The sequence below is a fragment of the Brassica napus genome, chromosome C5 (genome assembly GCF_020379485.1).
Source record: "Brassica napus cultivar Da-Ae chromosome C5, Da-Ae, whole genome shotgun sequence".
Classification (NCBI taxonomy): Eukaryota; Viridiplantae; Streptophyta; class Magnoliopsida; order Brassicales; family Brassicaceae; genus Brassica; species Brassica napus.
Window position 1 is genome coordinate 30,540,556 of NC_063448.1, and position 8,825 is coordinate 30,549,380.

The following is an 8,825-nucleotide window of genomic DNA, read 5'->3' on the forward strand; positions in this document are numbered from 1 at the left end:
CAAGTCTCTGACTTCTGCCTTTCGCTTCCCTCGGAGACATCCGAGCAGGAAATAATTCAGTAACTGACTTCGCACGGGTTCTGTATCGAGCCTCTTGCGCTTCGTCTCCCTTGGAAAAAAAGGAAAAAGTTTTCATACGACTAAAGGAAACATTATACGAAACATTCGTCGTATAACTGAAACCTAAAGTGAAAAGTCGTTCTCTAAAAACATGGGCCATCTTAACACAAAAAACTCCGCTATACTTGGCATATCAATCTCGACAAACTCTTTTTAGCTCTCAGCCGACTATGCCTCCCCATAGACCCCGAACCAGAAATCGGTATTCCTTTTTAAGGACAATCGTGATCGAGCATGACTTAAATGTTAGTACGAAAGTATCATGGTCTAATCATCTACCAATAACATCCTCGGCTACGCGGCTGAACATAAGCCTCCATGCCAAGAAAAAATGTTTGAGCGACAACCACTCCAATCACTTAACGGTTGAACGACAATCCACGATTTGTCATAAAACGCCAAGTGACGATTATGCAAACAACTTGTCGTATAACCCAGAAGCGGAAATCATACGATAAAATTCTTCATAACAAAACTCAGTTCTAACAACCAAACTTTGAACTTATCAACAATCAACTAAGGTCTGTATGCTCCATGATTCGCTTTAATCCCGCAGCGTTTTACCCATAAAACATGGCATGTAAGGAAACATTTGTAATAAAGCTCCTAGAGCTATACGAGTTGTGCTTAAAATACTCGAACTAAATCTCGGAAGGCCAACACTTCACAAAGCACAGTGGAGGAAGACGCTTCTTCCCTGGGACAAATTTACGCCACACCTCGGTCCAAATTCCTTGATCACAAATCAAACAATTTAGCATTCAAACGGAAACAACAGGTTTGGCTGTGAACATCCTCAAACAAATCAAACGTTTCTTTTCGGTAAGGTTAAAGACAAAACCCTTTCGATACCACTCTTCGAGCCCTCGAAAATTTCAACCACGAAATGCGGCATAAGGAAAACTCAACTTTCGGTACATCGAGACGTTGCTAACGCTCGAAGAACTGTTTTCCGTCTAAATTTTTCAGACGGAACCCTCGTCTCAGAAACTCGAAACAGTCAAACACACTAACACCTCTAAACAGTAACACACCTCGAAACGCTAACACTTATCATTTCTTTGTTTCTGATCACAACAAACAAAATCTAACGTCCTAAAGAGACATAGCCATCCCCATAAGGATAAGCTCTCGTACATCCGACAAAGAAAACATAGTGCGCTATACAAGAAATCCAAAATTTTGGTCAATACCTCAAAAAAGCCTTTGGAAGTAGCTCGGTTCTTACCAAGACAAGTCATATAAGCCGATAATATTTCTCAGACTTTAAATCCGTACGAATCAGGATGAAATCGCAAACATGCAAAACGAAAGCCGATTAGTCGTCGCAAAGCCTTAAGCCGAAAGTAAACCTAGGTCTTGCCCTAAACCCAGCATCCCTGGTCTTTTACATCTGAAAGGCATAGTATCAACACCCCGATACGATATCCCAAAACTTGTCTCTTCATTTTTATCGGTACGTTTATGAGTCTCCAGAAAAAATTTCGAGTGTTCTCATCTTGCACAACGACTGGTATTATGATCGTCAGAGCGACAGGGATGAGATGAAAACTCATACCCTGTCTCGCTAACTCCAAAAAATGGTAGTTCTCTCTATTTATAAAACCGTAGTCATATAGATTCGAGTAAAATATTAAAATAAAAAAAAGCTCTAAACGGGCAGGGATTCGAAGCCACCAACAGCCAGTCCCGAAAACATTAATAAAGCCACTCTCGGCCAAAGAAAAACAGCCTCCAAGGTTAGTATCGAAGCTGAGAAAAGTCCAATACAAAATGCCATCGGCAGCAACATGCTCGATTATCTACTTAACTCAATAAATAAACATATAGAAGAGAAAATGATCTCTATTTTTTTTTAACACAATAAAATACAGTTTTAAATTATTTATTCTACTAATTATCATCCACAAATATTAAAAGAGTAAAAGTTAAAGTTAAATTTATTTTAATTAAAAATAAAAATATATAAAATATTATTTCGCTCATTTGGTGCAAGAACATTATTCACGGGAGGTTAAAGATGGTAAAATCAAATAATATATAGGATCTGTTGTAACTAGTTGAAAATATGTGGTTTATATTAAAAGTAGAGTTGACAGCGATGGAGAGAGAGGGATGTAATATGAGTTTATTGTGTTTTGGATTTTTGTGTTTCTAAAAGGAAACAACGAGGGAGAGAGAATTTTGTGAGAGAGAGAGAGTAGCTTTTTCACTTCAGATGTTCAATTAATAAACAAAAGGATACGTACATATTTATAGTGACAGAGAAATATTAAAATATAACATCACTCGGTCATAAATATCAGGCAAAGACCGACTTTGACTAATAAGACAAAAGAAGAAGATATACTTTATCTTCTAAATAGATAATCACAAACATTATCTTTGACACTCCTCCTTGATTATCTATTTTGTATTACGTAGTGTCTCGTTAAAAACCTAGTCATGAAAAACTCTATTGGGACAAAAACCATGACAAGGAAAAAAGAGTACACTGCCGAAATCTCCCCCTGCGAATAGTGGACATAGCTTTCTCGTCATAGGTCACGCAAATGCCGCATTCCGATACCGTAGACGTGTTTTCAGAATGTTGTAGTCGGAAGAGCTTTTGTAAAGATTGTCGCATGACCGTACATACTCGATGTCCAGTTCTTTATTTTTCTCAAGCTCTCGTATATATGAGAAAAATCTTGCAGGGATGTGCTTTGTTTTGTCGCTCTTGATGTAGCCTTCTTTGAGTTGAGCAACACAAGCCGAATTATCTTCAAATATTTTCGTCGGCTCTTTCTCGTTGACTATTCCGCTTGATTCTTGTATGTGGTGATTCATTGACCGAAGCCACACACATTCTCGACATGCTTCGTGAAGCGCAATAGTTTCTCCATAATTTGAAGATGTCGCAACCAGAGTTTGTTTTTGGGACCGCCAAGAGATCGCGGTTCCACCAATTGTAAAAACATAGCCGGTTTGCGATCGAGCCTTATGAGGATCTGATAAGTATCCTGCATCTGCAAAACCAACCATACCAAACTCGGGTTTTCTAAAATACATTAACCCTAAATCAACTGTACCTTGGAGGTAACGAAATAAGTGCTTTATTCCGTCCCAATGCCTGCGAGTAGGAGCAGAACTATATCTCACCAGTAGATTAGTAGCAAAAGCTATATCTGGTCTGGTACTGATACACTAAATATGAATCTTTGCTACTGCCAAGTTAACAGTTGTGATTATAGTACTTTAGATTCAATCCAGAGGACCAGTCTACACTTTACTCTTATAAATTTCAATATCAAGCTAAGAAGAAAATGGTTTTCAATTCAATTGGTGACGCGGAAAATAAGTAAACTAGAGTTTGATTAAATTTAACAAGAAGCTAGCCTAGGGTATTTCATTGGGTGTTGAGCGAGAGCCAAACAATTATTCAAGCGCGATGCAATGCTTTCTAGAACTCGGATCACTCAGCTGGAACACCCCACTGTCGTGGTGGTGATCTCTTTGCTGGTCGATCCCATCATCTAACTGTCGTTGAGATGAGAAACGACTGCAAGCCTTAGAGATCAGGTCCGATTAGTTCACTTACTACCATAATATCTACTTTCGCTGATTAGGGATACTAAGCTCATTCAATACATGTCAAGCTATCTCCTAAGCGGTTAGTTAGGCGATAAACTTAGGATCTAACATCAAGTGATCAGATTAATGGAAGCCTTAAGAATAGTATGGATGAAGAATAATCAAGAATAGCTTATCTATGTTTAGCTCATATTTCAACACCCTAAAAACCCTAGGCGAGCTAGATCACTACTCAATCATGATGCAAGCAATCAAAGACATAGATCCTGAATGAAACTGCATAATAAAAGAGATAGAAAGAGGGTTCAGGATAATCTTCTCTATGGTGAGAGAGATGGAGGCTTCTCCCTTTACAATCCAAAAGCACAAAAGTCTCCAAATGGTTTTCTTCTGTCTAGAATAGCGTAGAATGATAAAGAGAAACAGAAAATATGATATATCAAAGCCACAGGCGGCTGGGAGAGAAAATAGGGATAATTATGGCAAATCCCGTAATGATTGTAGTTTCCTTAAAAATCTCTGCTGCTGGAACACTCACTCGGAACAGTCACTCGGGTTGCTCCGCTATCTGACTGTTCTGCGTGAAAACCACCAAATTGCATTGTTTTCTGCCTCTTTTGTTCCAGCTGGTCCATCTCCCATCCAATGCAACTCCAGACCTGTAATGACTCCAAAAGGACTAGAAAGACTCGATAAAGACTTGAAAACCAATTTAAAAGCATGTATACAAGATGTATAAAACACCATATATCCATTCCCCCAGACTTAGATCCTTGTTTGTCCTCAAACAATGTCAAGTATCAAGAACAGGGAGAAAGGTTTGAAAGTGTGGGAACTCTCCTATTCTCAGCAACCATACTTTAACCACGAATTTCTGAACCATACAAGCAGTAAAACTAGGACAACACACCCTTACCGGAACCCCACTGACTGCTGTTCAAAAATCGGCTCCATACTCTTCATCTCAAACCTGAAAAAGCAACACTATCGAGACAGAACTCCCTACATTCATTTAAGAGTAGCGTGAGCTTCTCATCACAGGCATCATTCAGGGTAGACGGTCTAGGTGTGGAATAGGCTATTTAATGGTGGAGTTAAAAGTGCTTAGGGGCTACCATTTCATTGAAGAGGATGCATGATATCACACAAAATGACAAGAGAGGATAGATCCATTGATGTCCACAGCCTCTACTTGTTTTTGCTCTATCTGGTGCGACTGTTCTGATGACGGAACATGCAACTGATTGTTCTGCGTTCCACTTTCCTTTTGGTACCCACTCCTTTGGTCGATATTTCCAGTGGCTCATATTTCTTTGATCTCATCCCCTTCTCCATCACCCTTTTTTTTTTTTTTTTTTTTTTTTTTTTGAAGACTGATATGGTGATGTGACAAAGAAGGAGGTCATACATGATGGTTCTGAGTGCCACTGGTGGTTCTGATTTCGCAACCATCCTGGTTCTCCACCCCTGCTCTTCCGTAGTTCATTGGTTATGGAGCGGTTGCTCCCTTAATCTGCTTGTTCTCCTTTCTGCCATAATTTCTGGAGCAGTAACGAGTAGGAGGCTACGTTGATCCTTTCCTCTCCGACCTTTTTGCACATATCTGCACATATGACACTGAAAAACAAATGCATGAAGGTGGAATAAAGGCTAAGGTGCAGGGTGGAACTAGCTAAAGATGAGCTAGCTACTCGGGATCAGCAAGATGGATAAAAAGGATAAGAAGTCCTGAGTGTGTTCTCGTTTCCCTGATCTAATACCCATAACAAGAAGAATTTCAGTCAAGATTAGGTTCAAGTAAGGTGGAGTTAAGTCTACCCAGTGTAACCTGATCGGCTGAGAACTTCTGGAGAATCAAGTGAGATATGTCAGGGTGTTCCAGGTCCACATGTGTGTCTTTCGCCACTGCTAAGGTCACTGAATAAGATAACTAAAGCACGAGGTGGTCAGTGATCAACACGGAATAAGGTCCTAATTCCCACAAATTTTGACTGACTCAATAAAAACTGACTCAAATTGACCCAAAAGAAAAACAAAAGAAAGAAACGAGTCAGTAAACGACGAAAACCCTCCCCCAGACTTACTTCACAACGTCCCTGGTGTGAAAATAAATCAGAGAGAAGGTGAAAACAAGAATAAACATTTTTTTTTTTTTGGGTCGAGATACTTACCTGAGTGGAGCAGGCGCTCCATGAAAATTCTGGGTGTTCTGTCGTCAGATGGTCGCCTGGAACTACCGCTCTTTTCAGGGGGTAGGTTGTTCCGTTTCTGCAACCCAGAATTTTTGAAGTATCTCGAATTTTTATGCTTTTTGACCTGAAACTCAATAAACTAAAACGAAAATAAGCAACCTAAAACAAAAGCAAGTTATATTTACACTTACCAGTGGGTTGCCTCCCACCAAGCGCTTGGTTTAAGTCACTAGCTTGACTTGGTGACAGGGATCAGTCGGGTTGATCATGAGGACTTGTTCCAAAACAAGCTCCACAATCAGACATGTTCAACTTCAGAACTCTGCTCAGCAACCCTTTCACAGCTGCTTTTCCTTTCTCCTTCAGCTCATGTGTGAGAATAGCTCTGACTTTAGAGAAAGGTTTAGAGGTACCCTTGCACTTTACCTCATACTCAATGGAGTTCCCATCGCACTTGAGAGGTATCAAAGTCATTGTAGGATCTCCCTTGACCCTTTTCTTCTGGACTTTCTGTTTCACCCTTGAATTCCCTCTGAATTTAGTAGGATCAGTGCTAGGATCTTCATCAGAGAACAGCCTGCTCTCACCCTTATCACCATGCTCCTTCTCTGGAACAACCTTCAGCTTTTCTACATCAAACACTGAGATGCAAGAGGCGTGTGATGAGGAAGATCTGGTGGGTACAGCTTTGTAGAAAATTTTCTTGTTGATGTTGGAGAAGCAGACTCTCTTGTTGGGCATATCGATGGTTGCTCCAACAGTAGCCATGAATGTCCTTCCAAATATCAAAGGCATCTCATGATCCTTGTTCATCTCAACAACTTGAAACTCAGCAGGAACAATGCATTCCCCTACTTGAACATGAAGGCTGCGGATGGTTCCATATGGGACTGCTCTGGAAGAGTTTGCAAAGGTCAGGGTCAGCTGAGAACGCTCAACATCAGCAATACCCAAATCGTCTACAATAGCCTTTGAGATGAGATTCACACAAGAATCACAAAGAGCGTCCTTGAAGGTTGTTCCTGCGATGGAACATGGGAAAACAAACTTTCCAGGATCATCAACCTTAGGCAATACCTTCAGTGCTGGCGTAGACAGTGCTCTGGTATAGAGGACCTTGATCTCTTCTTGAGTCTCTCTACAGTTTTTAAAGAACTGGAGCAATGGACGAATCTGCAGAGCATCTTCGAATGCAAGTTCTTTAGGAAGCCTTCTCACCATCTTGTTAAAACCTATCAGCTGCTCTTCACCAATGGGATCCATCAGATGTCTAGGTGGAATTGGATAGGGAACCTTAGGAACATAGACTCGGACTGGTGGAGTTTCAGCAGGTTCGCTAGAAGCAATCACTTCAGAGCTAGCAGACTGCTCTGTGTTCTCTTCTGCGACTAGAATAGTCTCAGCAAACGGCTGCTCTACTGCATTACAGTGCTCAGTCCTTGGATTTTTATCAGTTCTTCCAGGGAGCGTCTCTTGTTGCCTCTTGACACTCTCAGCTGTTTGAGCAAGCTGAACATCGATCTTTCTCATATGGATCGCAAGATTGTCATACTTGTTATTCAGCTCAGTGAACATGTTGCCCATCCTGGTGTCAATTTCTGTGGTTACCTGATTCAACACCTTGGCCTGAACCTGCTGACCCTGCAACAGCTGTTGCATCATCATACCCAGACTTTGCAGCTCATCTGGTTGACTATTCTCGTTAGCTGGAACAGCTTGCTGATTGCTCTGCGGTTGTCGCTTGTTCTGGTTCTGAATATGTCCGGCCGTAGCTTGCTCCATGCTGAAGACGTGCCCTTGGTTGTTTTTCAGTAGCTGATCAACCTTGGCAGTCAGCTCATCTATTTTCTGGGTGTCAGAACTGTTCCCTTTCATGGAGCAATCACTCTCCTCTTTCTTATTAGCTGAGCTAGCAGCCATGTTCTCAATCAGCTTAAACGCTCCATCAGTGGTTTGAGTCATGAAGTCTCCATTGCTCGCAGAGTTCAGAGCACCTTGGTATTTCCAGTCCACTCCATCATAGAAAATGTCCAAGAGGTAATCATCATCAAATCCATGGTGAGGACATTCTGTGCGATACTCATTGAAGCGCTCCCATGTGTCGCAGAAAGGCTCATCATTGAGCTGTCTGAAGGAGGTGATCTTGTTCCTCATTGCAGCTGTTCTCGCCTTAGAGTAGAAATGGCTGAGCAACGCTGATCGGACCTGTTCCCATGAAGTGAGAGAGCCGGTAGGGAGAGAGTTCAACCACCGTGCAGCTTTTCCATCAAGAGAGAATGGGAATAACATGCACGTGATGTAGTCTGGTGGAACACCATTCACGCGAGTGAAACTACAGACTTTTTCGAAGCTCTCAATATGCTCCATTGGAATTTCTGTAGAGAGACCAGAGAACACCTTTCTCTGTACTAGACCAATCAAAGCAGGCTTGATCTCGAAGTCCTGCCTGGTGCAGAGTGGAGGAACAATGGCAGAGCGCGTAGTAGGGATGTTACGCGGAAGGTTTCTCTGCCCGATTGGAACAGTCTGCGCCTGTTGTTCCTGCTGCGCGAGAGCAGCCTGTTCAGCAGCATCCTGCTGAGCTTGGATGGTCTGCTGCATTTGTTGCATCTGCTGCTGCATGAGTGCCATAGCCGCAGCGAGATCATCCTGATTGGCGTGATCACCCATAGTGGTGTCAGTTTGCCTTGGTTGTTGACGGTTATGACGTTCTAATCTCGCTAGTTCTTCGTTGGTGAGTTGATGCAATGGTCTTTGTGCGTTGCTCCGAGTATGTCTACTGGTCATGCACCTGGATCATTAGCTGTGACAAAGAAACAGAGGCGAGTTAGATATCTTAGACTTAAAATGAAACTGAAAAGTAGAGGTAAAAAAAATCTGGTCCCCGTCGCAACGGCGCCAAAACTTGATACACTAAATATGAATCTTTGCTACTGCCAA

The 8,825-nt window shown here is 41.7% G+C and overlaps 1 non-coding gene across 1 annotated transcript; it reads left to right on the top strand.

The window, feature by feature from the left end:
• Positions 1-7,935: 7,935 nt before the first annotated feature.
• On the top strand, positions 7,936-8,042 carry LOC125588126. The gene has a single exon (XR_007324520.1). It is a non-coding gene; the product is annotated as a small nucleolar RNA R71 (small nucleolar RNA).
• The last annotated feature ends 783 nt before the right edge of the window (positions 8,043-8,825 follow it).